The sequence below is a fragment of the Tachypleus tridentatus genome, chromosome 1 (genome assembly GCF_004210375.1).
Source record: "Tachypleus tridentatus isolate NWPU-2018 chromosome 1, ASM421037v1, whole genome shotgun sequence".
NCBI lineage: Eukaryota > Metazoa > Arthropoda > Merostomata > Xiphosura > Limulidae > Tachypleus > Tachypleus tridentatus.
In genome coordinates this window covers 148480554-148495271 of record NC_134825.1, presented here as the reverse complement: position 1 = coordinate 148495271, position 14718 = coordinate 148480554, and the positions used below count along the sequence as shown (strand labels likewise).

Below are 14718 nucleotides of genomic sequence, written 5' to 3'. Positions count from 1 at the left end.
TAGGATGTTTTGATTGAAACTCTCTTCTCACTTCTCAGTAAAGTAACTTGAATAATGAAATATTTACTGTAATTATAGACTTTTTGAGCATTAAATATAATCAACTTGGATTAAGATGAAACAAGTACATGAATTAACTCACAAGCAGTACTGTTCACATAATATGGTTTAAGTCAAAATTACTTTATATATTGCTTATATATTTTATGACATTTAAATTATAATTTGCAAATAACTTTAGTTTTGTTAAAACAAAATAATCCTTTGAGTACTGGAAATTATCAAATACTGATTACAAGTAAAAAGTAGCAACTTTTTACTTCTGTATAATAAGTAAAAAAATAATAGGATTTTGTTAAGTTACATTTGGCCTTCACATTCAAGTTATTCTCATTAATTGGATGGTGTACAATATCACAGAATGGAATTGTTTCAAATTTTCACAATGCAGACCTGTGAAATTTAAATAATTTTAATAAAAGCACTAACCTATATTGTCATTTTAAACACAGAACTGCTTTCTAGTTGAATAATTTCAGTGTAATACTGTTTACTTCTTTCTACTGACATTTTATGACATACAAACTTGTGCCAAAATATTTGACTGAACAAGATATTTTATGTGGGTGATTTATGTCACACTTGTTTCACATATTTAGTCTTCCATGTTTCATTGACTAACATAAATACAGTTAAAATAAAGTTATTTTAGATTTGTAATTTCACTACATAACTTCTTACAATAATAATAATATTAAAACATTTAGCATTTATTTAGTTTAATGTTAGCAATTCTGGATATTTTATTGAAATATTTTCTTTTGGCATTTTCACAGACATTTTTTGATCAAGCTATGAAGTTTAAGGTTTGATGTGCATCTTCCACGTTTGATTGGTAATGTGTTGCATACTGACCATTGTTTCAAACTTTGCTTCTGTCTTAGAAATGCATTTCTAGTTTCTGCTTTGTCATTTTCATTTACGTGATTTTGCCAGTTTTTTAAAATGAGAAGCAAGCACCCAATTGGTCTATGAATCTCTCCACAATTTTTAAAGCAGGTTAGAGACAATGGTATTAAAAAAGAACAATTATTCTTATAAATTTTATATAGATATTTAACTTTTCTGAAGTGAGTACAAGTTTTTCACCCACTCTTTGAATATTCCCTTCCTTCCAATAAAATTATTTTCTAAAGATAAAAGTTGTTGGATTAAAATCAAAATGAAAGTAAATAGTATTGATCTAAGAAAATTCTTCCACTCCACATTTATCTAAAGAAGCTTTGGTAACGTTATGTTTACTAGTGGTGGCTTAAGACATTCAGAGCTTTCTTTGATATATAAGATAATAGGTCTTAACAAGTTATGTGAATGTAAACTAATCTTCAAAAGTGAGATTAAAGGGTTCACTGAGAGATGATGATAAGTCCAGTTTGAACAACCTGCCAGTGGAAATGATATCATTATACTTACTAAAGGTAGGTATGTAATGTATTTCATTAAGTGCCAGTTTTCTGATATGGTGCTGTTCTGTGATAAGGCTACTGTATGTTCATGCATGACTATTTTCCTATCTCAAGTACTTCAACTTTTAGAGAGATCTGTACAGAAAAAAACTGTTGAGATTTTTTTCAAACATTATAATACTGTTTACAAGTATTATATTCCACTTATAATTATGTTCATTAATTTATGTATTATCTAGTTTTTTTATGAAAAGTCAGTTACATACTTAAGTTTACAAATCTACCACATATTTTGTGTACCAAAACCATGCATTTGTTTTAAATAGCACAACAATTAACTTAAATAAACATGGGTTAAAGCGTTTGATTCATAATCTGAGGGTCACAGGTTCGAATCCGCGTTGCACAAACTTGCTCGCCCTTTCAGACATGGGGGTGTTGTAATATGACAATCAGTTCCACTATTCATTGGTAAAAGAGTAGCCCAAGAGATGGCAGTGGGTGGTGATGACTAGCTGCCTTCTCTCTAGTCTAAATTAGGGACAGCTTGCACAATAAGCCCTCATGTAGCTTCTGTGCAAAATTCAAAACAAACCAAACCAGTTTTTTGTTTTTTTTTATATAAAATTTGATTATAATGGGAAAAAACATTATTATCATTGGATGTAACAAATGTGATGTAGTTGGAATGCTGTTATGATACACTCTTCTAATTCTTGGAAATCCCTAAGGAAATAGATTAAGAATGTAGTGTTTAAAAATGTAATACTCCTAACATTTTTACAAATAAATTTTCAATAAAAATCTGATTTCTTGTGTACAAAACACTTCTAATTTTTACTAAAAGCCTACCAAATTTTGTGAAGATACACATGCTATATCAAAAGTTATAGTGTGAATACTTAACATGTACAAATATATACATGAGAATAAAATTGTGTGAGGTAGTTGCAGTTCTCTCCAGATAGTATTGCATACATTTGGAATAAAGAAGAGTGCCTCCTCAGCATTTGTAGTGCCATGGATACACTGTAAGAATGATGGTCAAATCTGGTTATTTGGTTAGACAAGAGTCATTCAAAAGATGGCCCAGGTGTTCTTAACTAGCTCTCTTCTTTTTTGCCTACCCATTGAAAATTGCAGATGGCTATATGCATAAAAAATCTGAAACACTAAAGACTTTAGGTCAAATTTATATTTTTTTTTTCTAGTAGTTTTGGAAACTAGTTTATTTTCTTTGTGTAGGTGGAGCTCTTTCCTCACTTTCATTTTATCATTTTACTCAATTCAAAGGGATACTGTTTTTTAATATCTTTTAAACTTTTTAACCTATGCCTGATTTCTTTTGGAAAGGGCAAAAGATAAGTTCCACTTCTATCCAGCCAAACTTAATTGCTAGAATGCTGATCTTGACCAGCCAACTTTCCTAAAGTTCCACAGAGGGCTAATTATGTTATATGAAAATGATATTGAATGTGCAAATAAGGAAGTTGCATGACAAATACAGCTTATATAAAGTTGTGGTAGAATAATATGTATCATAACTACATTTTGACATTCTTTGGCATTTCGTAGATGAATAATATCCCTTTCCAATACAAGTTATTTATTCACTCAAATCATAAATATGTCTTCAGCTTGGGAATTTAGAATTTCCAAGATAGTAATATCCTTTTTACTTAATGAAATTTGAAAACAAAAGAACATGGATAAAATATGACACCAGAATCACCCAGAAAGACACCTGCAAAAATTTAACATTCCAGCCATACTCAGTGAGACATCTTGTAACATGCAAAACCAAGAAACACAAAGGTAAGTGACAGCTATTTACTTGGCTTGGAAATTATAGTTGAAAAAGATCTTTCTCTGAAAAAGTGAAATAGCCATGATCCCTAAGTTGAGTGAGAGTTAGTTGCAGATATTTTCAGATACTTTTGCATAAGTTTGTAATGAAAAAGATTACATCTTCAGAAGTGTGGGGTCATTGGTGCAGTGTTCTGAGTCCACATTATATTCATCAACTGTCACATTTGTCAAGTAGATGGAAAATAAATCAAATATTTATACTATTCCCCAGAAAGACTTTAGTCAAATAGCAAAATGCAGTAACTGTGGACTGTTTTGACAGTCCAATTACACAATAAGTGCTGGGAAGTGAGCAGAACGATTGGTGTGCTCTGAATACGAGCCTTATAAAGAGAGACTTATGCAATAGAAACTAAGCTTAGTCTATTGTTAAGATACATGGTCATCAAATAGAGCATAGCTCCAAAAATCTTTTAATATAACATACCCAACTTTTATATTTTTTCATTGTTTCCAGAGCTTTTCTCTTGGTCTGTGAACTACATCTCTTGGTTAACCCTGATTCATATCATATTTCATCTGATGGTAAGCTTCATCTTGTAGTACGTTTAGCTACAATGCAACTTACAGATATGCAATTAGAAGATGATATTACCTTAGCCTCCTAAGTGAGTTTCTTTTGATCTTATATTTTCTGACTCTGCAGCATCATCTACTAATGTCATTATCTATCTTGGTTGTCAGTATAGTTTACACTGACTTCTTCAGTTCATTACCACTTTGGTATCACATTAGTCATTTAGACAGAGGTTACTCAACTGTTTTTGAAAGTTCCATTTATTATTTGTGAAATATGAATTATACACAGCACCTATCAAATTGCTTAAGATACAACAATAATTACAATTTTATTTTTACTATTAGATCATAATTACCAAATTAGTTATATCCTACATTTCTGATACTGTGTGTCTTGGTGTCAGTGTTATAGATTTTTAGATACTAGTTCAAATACTTTTGAGGAAATTTTGGATTTCTTTATAGGACTGGCTTCATGAATTCACCAATATCATTCCCTATCCCCTTGGTATGGATTCATGTACATGGTGAGAGAACCTCCCAGAGAAGGTTCTGTTCTTTCAGTTTACCTTCTCTAGGACCTAAACATCCACTTACATATTTGCCATGCATGGTGACCTATGAAGAAAAAGAGAGGATTCTGGTGATTGAGGGGTTCAACCCTAATACACCACTTTGGCCTTGAATTCCTGTCGACATGTAGCTTTGGGGTGGCCCACCCAGGTTGAGTTGGCTGGTCCACTTGGGTTAGGATCAACTGAGTACCAGTGTTGAACATTCTCAACAGGTGTTGTGGACCTTGTGTGTGATGTTGGTGTTTGAGTATAGTGCTCTTGAAACCTTGGAATTGCTGTAATGTTCTTGTTTGGCATTGCAGTATGCTCCCTTGTAGAGCTTCATGGTAGGTGGGGACAGTGAGCACTGAAATGTATTCTATATATTATGGAAACTACCATCCATGAAAAAATAAAATAAAACTGAAAAAAAAAACAATAATTGGTAAATAGCCATGAATAGATGACTTGTTCAACAATCACCGTCACAGTCAGATTCTGTACCAAGTTTTCTCATTTTGCATTTATTATCTGAGAAATCTTTAGGGCAGTAGTTGTCTCCATCTTTTCATTCAGAAGGCATTAGAAATGCTTGCTGGCTCTCCCAAGTTAGTAAGGAAGCATTGCTCAGGAGATATTTTGGTGGAAACATTTTCACCACAACACACCAAACTCCTTTAGAAATTGAAGGCCATGGGGGATATGCCTATCAAGGTTACTCCTCATTCCCAAGTCTGAGATCCTTGCTGGTTTCTCCAGCCAAGGTGTTTCTGCAGTGTGCTGTATCTCCACTCAGACGGATGGAACAATGCTGCCTATAAATGTACTAATTTTTATTATTACATTGCTACATCCACCTGTTACTATCAAGGCAGTATACTTAAACTGTAAAGTAAGGCCATATATTCCCAACCCTTTCAGATGTATCCAGTGTTACAGGTTTGGTCACTAAAAGACATGTTGTGATAGTTTAACATGTGCTCATTGTGGTGGTAAAGACCACAATGCTTACAAGTTCGAACTGGAAGCGTACTGTGTTAAATGCAGTGGTTCCCAACCCTCATACTTTTAATCTTTTCCTAAGTGGATGGAGGAGAAAGAAGGGCAATGGGTAATGATTGTGAACAACATCTCCTGCCTAGAGGCTTGGAAGTTATTGTTCCCCACTCTATCTTGGACATATGCTGCTTCATTCCATTCCACTGCTACTGTGAGAGTGCAGACAGATCTCTCCATGCCTCTGACAGAGTTGTTTTCCAACTATGTGAAGAATCTTTTTAACCTTCATGGTTAAGAGAGTTGATGAATGGATGTCTGCTTCATTCTCTATCCCAAGCACTCCTTTCAGTGGCTCCTCACATCCACTTCCTTTGGTACCTGGTTCTAGTGCTTCCTCAGGTCCATTTTCATTTCCAGCCCTGAGATGCAAAATAATTATCCATTCACACTCTGTCACTGGAATCTTTGTCCACTGACCTAGGGCAGGATCAATGTAGGTTTATAGACTGTCTCCTAATAAAGAGAAAAGATGTGGTCAAAAACAGAAAGGCTTTCTGCCCAGTTCTCCTCCACCTAGTTAAAAATGGCCACTTTGACCCAGTGGAACTGTCATGGTTTCCATTCTTGTTTGCATGATGTCAAAACACTGATTGATTCTTATCATCCTGTGTGTCTTTCCTTACAGGAAATGTTTCTGAAACCTGCCAGTATAGTCATCTGTTGACAGTTTTCTTTATATCAAAATGATAGGTTGTGTGATGGATGAGTGCATGAAGGTATGGCACTGCTGGTCAACCAGCATATGCCCACTTTATCTTTGCCACTTGATACACCCTTAGAGGCCTTACCCTTACCCTGGATTGTACCATCACTGTTTATTTTCTCATTTGTCTCCTGGAGAAGCCTATGATCAATCAGACCTTGATGCTCTCAGTAAGCAGTTGCTATCTCCCTTTTTAATGCTGGGGGACTTTAATGGATATAATCCCCTCAGATCACAACCTTTCTCTCTTCATTACTGGTGTTTAAACTTATGTTCTTGCACCTAGTCAGTCTTTTACAGCTGTTGATCTCTCTGTTTGCTCCCCTTTACTTTTCTCTTATTTTCCTTGGGGGGTTGACATCGACCCATGAGGCAGTGATTATTTTCCTGTCATTTTAAGAAAGGCTGGCTGTGATCAATGCCACTTGACTCCCATGCCTCAGTGGAAGCTCGACCAGGCCAACTGGTTGTCTTTCACTGCTCTCTTAGAAATTGATCCATCCATCATCTGTAAGCCATTAATAGATGACTGCATGGCAGCAGTGACTGACTGTGTTATTAAAGCAGCTGCACAATGTATTCCTGAAACCTTGACATGTTTTCAACAGTGTATTTGTCTGTGTTGGAATCATGCCTGCTAAATGGCACAGACGGCTTGCAAACAGGCCTGGATAACTTTTGCAGGTATCCCACATTTTTAAACCACATTGGACATGCTTGGCAGGTAACATGTTAGAGCCAGAAGTGATCTTGGATTAAGTACACATCTAGCATCTATTCCAACACCAGATCCAGAATCATATTGAACGAGATATACTTCTGCTCCCCACCCCACTCGATCTTGCTCTCAAATGGCCAGAAAGTTGGTGATGCCCAAAGCATTGCCAGTGGTCTTGGTGAAAGCTTTTCTTGTGCATTTGGTACTTTTGTTTCATCCTCCACTTTCTTGTCCATCAAGTTCCAGACAGAGAGATTGCCTCTTTTCTTTTGAGCCAATCATCTCTATTATTGTAATTGCCCATTTACACTGGTGGAACTGTAATTAGCTTTTCATCAGTCTGGCAGTACATTGGTTAGATATGATGATATTCATTACAAGTTATGGTATGCCATCTTTCTCCTGCCTCTCTTGGTATTCTTCTGGTTGTTTTTAATGGGATTTTGCAGGAGAATGTTTTTCCTGATACTTGGCACCATGCTATTGTTCTCTCTTTCTCTAAGCCAGTAAGATACTCCCAAGGTTCCTTTGAACTATTGTTCAATTGATTTGATGAGCTGTCTTCATAAGATCTCAGATAGGATGGTTAATGGTCATCTTCTGGGTTCCAATGACAATGATCCACTGTGGACCACCTGATTCAACTTGAAGTGTCAATCAGAGAAGCCTTTCTTGAGCAACAACACCTTGTGTCATTATTCTTTGACCTTGAGAAGGCTTATGATACTAGGTGTAGGTATGGCTTATTACTGTCTTAGATGACTCAAAGAAAGGTGCATATTTCTGATTGGAAGTACCATCTTCTGTTTGCTGAACATCTTTCAAACCATCCTTCTATTTCCATTTATTTAGATGGTTCAAAATCAGATGATTCTGTGGCTCTGCAGTGGTTTGTTGTGATTCAGTAGTTGTACGCAGGATCTCATCTACAGTTTCTGTGTTCACTGCTGGATAGTATGCCATTTCACTTGCCCTGGACCATGTAGAAGCTATGTAATACATGAATTGTACTATTTACAACAACTTTCTTAGCTCTGTAGTGACTTTGAAATTGCTTCATGTCAGTTCTTACCCTGTTCTTGTTGATATTCAAAATGGGCTGTCCCTTTTTCTCTTTATCATCCATTTCCATCCAGTTTTATGGTTACCAGGCCATGCTGGTATTCAAAGGAGTGAGTTTGCTGACACTGCATCTAAGTCTGTGTGCTCTGATGCTGTCACTGTTGTGCCTATTCCATACATGGCCCATGGTCCTGCATTCAGAGCTTTGCTCTGCATCAGTTGGAATGAGCAATGTGATAGCAAGCTTTTCCAGTTAAAACCTTCTATTGCATTTTGGCAGTCTTATTTCCATATGGATTGGAAGGAGGAAGTTTTCCTATCTAAGCTACATCTTGGTCACAGTTTTCTAAACTCATTATCTTCTTTTATTTGGAACTGATGCACCAGTGTATGGTCTGTGTGACACTCGAGTCATTATAGCCTACTTGTTGTTGTAACCATGAGCAACAGGACCATTTTAGATGTTTTTTTACCATGGGTTTACCTGTGGTGTTAGTGTCTTTGGTAACACTTGTTCACCTTACAAATGTTTTTAATTTTTAGGAGCCATTAGCCTATTTAATTCAATTTAAGTTTTCATTCAATGTTGGTCTACTTTTTTGTTTTAACCTAATTTCATTTTACACTTTATAATAATTTTACTGTTATTTTTTACTGGTTGTTTGATGCATATAACTTAGTTGTGTTGCACCATAAAATGCCAAACAACCAATTGACTGACATTCTCTGTAAAGTACTAGGTGGATAATTATTGAAGTACAGATTTGATAGTATCCCAAAGGTTGTGTTTTCAACTTGTGTCCCTGCCCTGAGCCAGGTAAAGCTATAGCTTAGTTAGGCTGTTAATTATTCTGAACTGATTATTACTTAGTTATCAATTATAATCAGTTGCCATATATTTGTTGCTGATCTACTATCGTTTTTGAGTAGATCTTGAGAAGAATGATATATGGTGATAGGGTCAGTACTCAGTTCAGGGTCTTCCTGATTTGCTATCCACATGAACAGGATGTCATCTCATTGAGATTTGGATAACCTAATTGTATGGATGGTTTTGCTGACTTCAGTGCTAGGTTGGCTGAGTATGTTATCAGTCAGGTGTGAAAGACTTCTTTTATGTTATGTGTGATTTATATTTTATTAATAATAGTATACTTTCTTGACCATATGGTCTGACTTGACTGGTAACAAGTTAGACCAATCTAGATGTTTATTTAAGCATGGTAGTTATTTCGGCCATGTTCCTTCTGCTTCAGGAAGGATGAATGTAAAACTTAAAACATGTATATGTATGAGATACAAATTATTTATTTGCATCTCTTTGATGTTAGTAATGAATGAGTGTTATCACAACAAACTGACAAAACTTTTTTATTATAACCAATTTTCTAAGAAAATGGTTATATCTTATCTTTGATTCTTGTTTGCTTGTTAAATATATACTCTTCAAAAAAAGAAATGCAAAAGGCAAAATATGAGACATGTTGTTAACAAGTTTATTCCGGGTAGTTCTGTATGACATGTAAAACTTTGCACATTCACTGCTGAACATCCAAAGTCTGCAAAGACGAAGTCCACACTCACTAGTTGAAGTTTAATGTCACTCAACGTCAATAAAGAGTATGCCCCCCGTGAGCATCAATAACTGCTTGGCATCTCCTGCCCATGGAAGCAATGAGATGACGAATCACATCCTGTGGAATGGCTATCCACTCAGGCTGCAAAGCTGCTGCAAGCTGAGGTAGAGTCTGCGGTTGAGGTTGTTGCCGCAGACGTTGGTCCAACTCGTCCCAAAGATGTTCGATGGGGTTTAAATCTGGTGATCTGGAGGGCCAGGGAAGAATGTTGATGTTGTGGTGTCTCAAGAAGACAGTGGTGAGTCGGGCTGTATGAGGACGGGCATTGTCATATTGAAAAATGTCGACGTTCACCATGATGGGTTGCACATGGGGCCTAAGAATCTCGTCGACAGTTGCGTACGGTCTGATCGGAAATCCTATGCAGCCCTGGTATGGTTGAGGCAGTAGACGTCGCAATGGTGGTCCTATCTCGAAGGTGACGTAACCGGATGTAGCGATCTTGTGCAGGCGTGGTCACACAAGGTCTGCCAGATCTTAAGGCCAATGAACATAAAGAAAAATATGCATTTTGCAAGGTTATACTCAACCACTTATTTGAGTAGAGCTTTGAAAGATGGCAATAAAGAATTGGAAAATAAAAATAATTTTTTTTAGCATTTAATAAGGAAAATGTTAACACTATGAAATTAGCCTAAATACTAGCTGGTCAAAAGTTTATGACCATACTGAAACGAAGGGTTAATTGGTAAACATGTAACGAAATTTAGTCATTTTTGTTCAAGCATTAGCATTGTCAACATCTCCCACTGACATCTCCTGTGTTACATTGGGTAAAAACATGGCAAAGGCTAAAAAGTTGACAGAGTTTGAATGTGGCAGAATTGCTGAGCTGCAAAAGCAAGGTCTCCCTCAACGTGTTATCGCTGGTGAGATTGAGCGTAGTTAAACTGCTGTTGAAAATTTTTAAAAGACCCTAAGGGATATGGAACGAGAATTTTAAGAGGTCGGCCCAAGAAAATTTCGCCTGTGTTGAGCAGGAGGATTCGACAGGTTGTCCGGCAAGACACCAGCTGATCATCAAACCAGATTAAGGCCCTTATGGACTCAGAATGCAGCTCAAGAATAATAAGATGGCATCTATGAGAGAAAGGATTTAAAATCCATAAATGTCTCCAAAGGCCACGCCTCCTTCCATACCATGAAACTTTGCTGAAAAGTACCAAACATGGGACATAGAAAAGTGGAAGAAGGTTTTGTTCTCTGATGAGAAAAAATTTAACCTGGATGGACCAGATGGCTTCCAACATTACTGGCACAGTAACGAGGTTCCATCATGATCTGGGGTGCTTTCTCCTTCCATGGAACAATGGAGCTTCAGGTTATACAGGGGTGTCAAACAGCAGTTTGGCTACATTGGCATTTTGGAGAGAGCATCCTTATTGACTGAAGGCCCTCGATTGTATGGAAATGACTGGATCTTTCAGCAGGACAATGCTGCAATCCACAATGCCTACAGGACAAAGGACTTTCTCATGGGGAATAACGTGATTCTTCTAGACCATCCAAAGCAAATGTTTGCAGTTATTTGCAATGATGGCCATGCAACTCACTACTGATGCCTCTTGTTAGGCATTTCCTACCCTGTTTAGGACTTCTTTTTGGTATGATCTTAAACTTTTGACCAGCTAGTATTTAGGCTAATTTCATAGTGTTCACATTTTCCCTATTAAATGCTAAAAAGTTTTTCATTTTTATTTTCCCTTTTCTTATTTTCATCTTTCAAAGCTCTACTCAAATAAGTGGTTGAGTCTAACAATGCAAAATGCATATTTTTTCTTTATGTTCATTGGCCTTAAGATTTTGGTCAACAGTGTATCAGGTAGCAAGTATATTCCTCTGTATTGTTTATGTATCTGTATTCTTAAGCTTTCTGATATTTGGATAAACTTGTCAGTTCTTTGTAAGGTTTTTGTTTCATTCAAAGTAAGAGAGTTACTGCATAACTTTGAAGTCTTTTATAATATACTTTTGAAACTTGCAGTATATTTTTATCAGTTAAATAATCATTGTCTCAATTATTTAATTCAATACTGTGTTCTTATGTAGTGGATTCATAATTTCTATTTAACTCCCATTGATCTTAATTTGAAGAATTATAATCAAGCCTTAATATATATATGTGTGTGTGTATTGTTTTTTTCTTTATAACTCCATATAATTTGATCATTTATTAATTATTTTAAATAGCAGTGTGTATTTATTGCACTGTTTCATACTGTTGCCGAAAGTCATCTGAAAAAGCTGTGATGTATTTAGTTATCAGTCATCTTTTGAAGTTATGATGTATTTCAAATTAATTGTATTCAGTTTCTTGAAGAATATTTGGTCTCATCATATTTTGTATTAAGTTTGTGCATTAAATTTCAGTTTACTTTACAAATTTAAAGCATTTTCCACAATTTAACATTGTTACAGCTTGATTCATGTGTACTTTTCATGTTATGGAAAAGTTGATATTTTATAAATAGTAGCAAATTTGCTGGTAAGTGTATATCCATGTATAATTCAAACTGAAATAAACATTACATGTATATGTATAAATATATGAAAGAATATTTCATAAGTGATTTGCTGACACAAATTTAGTGCCAACTTGCAGCTGCAGTATATGTATTAAAGAATCTTGTTTCATGTATGTGTATGTGTTTATAATTTTTCTTTTTTTTTCAGAGCTTAACTCAGCAACTTATATACACTCATAGTCTAGTAAACCTTTGGCAGGAGCTGTTGTATTATATACTACAACAACAGAAGAAGTAGAAATGTTTTTATTATTAGAAACAGTGGAAAAGCTCATGAAGTAAAGGTATTGTGATGTTGAAGATAATACGGAAAACAAACAAGTTTAAGATTGGTTATGTCTACTGGCCTGCCAGCTAGTCTCAAGAAATTATATATTGGCTAGTACTCCAACCAAAAGTGCTCATTATCATTACATAGCTCCTTCTAGGAGGTCAACATATTTATGTATAATAATATAAAATTCTATGCCTCCTTTGGTGTTTTCATCCATTATAAAATTTTTCTTATAGTCAGTAGGATTATTTAATGAAAGTGAAGAGACTTTGTGAAGTAGGACATCATTATTCAAATTTTATACATCTGTGACCTATAGAAGTTGATACCTTATGGCAGAGTTGACCCATCTAAATTGTTTGTAGATGTTTAATTCACTTGGGCACAGAATGTCATTGTATTTCTCTGAATCAGCTAGAGTATATAAAATTGATAAACTGTGACCCAAGACCAGTTGTTCGTCATTGTGTTTTTCTACAGGGCATGAGTGACACTTTAAGTCACAGACACTATAATTCAAACTTGAAATAGAATCCTGCAGTTTTCACCATCTCTGTCTCTTTCTTTCTTTCTCTTTTTTTTTTAATTATTATTCTGCTGTGAACATGAAAAATATTGCAGTAACTCTTCGATCATGGTCTGAATGAAAATGTATAATTTTTATTTATTCTGAAATTGGATAGATGTCAGTATAATTTCTTTTAATTATTGCTAGTTATTAAATAAAATGAAGAAATTTATTAAATCACACTAAATAATTGTATTCTTTGCAAAAGAAAATTTATGTAAAGTAAGAGTTTAAAAATTGTCATATCTAAATGTGAAATATTTTTGTTAAAATATAGAAGTTGCAGCCACTGCTCTTTATTTTAAAGTGTGGTCAGTATGAAAATTGTTTTAAAGTCAATCTTAAAATGGAATGACAGAGAACAATCAATTGTTTGTAAATTACATTTTCTTATTTTCATGATAATGAGACTGAAAATTTTATAACAGATTAAATATAATTGTTTTTTGTTGTGTTCTAAGATAATTGGACACTTTATATAAAGTATTCAGATAAATTATATGAAAAACATTACTGAGGTAAATTTTACCTGTATAACTGCTGCATGAGAAAGAAATTTTTAAAATACAGATGTTATCTGTACTTAAATGTTTAATTAGTACTAAATGTAAGGTTATGCAAAACATTCTCATTCTAATAAGTATTTCTTATGGCAATCATGACATAATTTTGACAGTTTCTTCCATAGTTGTAATATATATTGTTTTGTATGGTCACTGTACAGTTGTCTCTGTCCTTCCCAGGTTTTACATATTGTTTTAACAGCATACTGGTAATAATTTGTTGTTCTAACGGTCATCTCAGGTTTTCTACAGTTTTCATTATAGAATCTTGGAGGTGTGTCAAAATTATCTTTCATTTGCAAAATTTCAAATAAATCACCTGTATTAAATAAAATCTTTAAAAAGAGTTAACAAACGTATAAAAGCAAAAAACATTGAAAATGTAAAAGAGAAAAAAATCATAAGTTAATAGGAATTCTCCTGAAAAAACAAATCTCTTGACATGATTGTTTTGGATTGTACAATTGGTTTATTTAATCAACTTCAGATTACCATTTTATTTGATACTGCTGAAATGGAATATTTCTCTTGTGAATTGTTTTTCTCATATTATTTCCGGTAAGAGTTTAAATTTGTGCTAAATGAATTTTTTTTTTAAACTCTTGTCGATAAATTTGTGAGTTTATGAAGGACTGGATTTTCTTTTCATTTTAACAAGAAAATTCTAGTGTGTGTTATTTTGTCACATTAGAATTGCAATATAAAAAAGCCAAGCACAATTAAGACATTTTATACAAAAATGACTTCCTAATTTTACTATGTGTGTTGTGTGAAAGCTAATGTTCAGAATTATTGAGAGTTTGAACAATAGAATATGCAAAAAGTTTTATTTTCAGCACTAAAGTATCAAAAATCGTGTATTTTAGTTTCAGTATTGGAAATGGTGTAAAAATTATTTTCAGTGTGTTATGGTGTACAAGACCAGTACAGTTTACCACATTTAAAGCCAATTTGAGCTTTCCAAATGGTCTTTCTCCAAGTGTTTTGTGATAAGAGACACAATTGTGAATATTTTACATTAGTTACTAGCTAGGAAGGTGCTCAAAACTCCCATTGTGTGTAGCAGTTATGGCTATTGTTATGGGAGTGGAAGGTCAAATAATATATTGCAAAGATGTTGAGAATTACTCAAATAATTTAAATAGCTGTAAGATTTCTTTGACAATAAAAAAATTTTACAAGTAATTATCACAGTTCAAGT

The 14718-nt window shown here is 34.3% G+C and overlaps 1 protein-coding gene across 3 annotated transcripts in view; it reads left to right on the top strand.

Moving 5' to 3' along the window:
- The window catches only part of LOC143226695 (WD repeat-containing protein 20-like), a 35676-nt gene extending 20974 nt beyond the window's left edge, over window positions 1–14702 (top strand). For all 3 annotated transcript variants that reach the window (XR_013014712.1, XR_013014711.1, XM_076458028.1), the window contains one exon: window positions 12261–14702. The gene's annotated coding sequence lies outside the window, so the exon portion shown is untranslated. The remainder of the gene's footprint in view (window positions 1–12260) is intronic.
- Window positions 14703–14718: the final 16 nt, after the last annotated feature.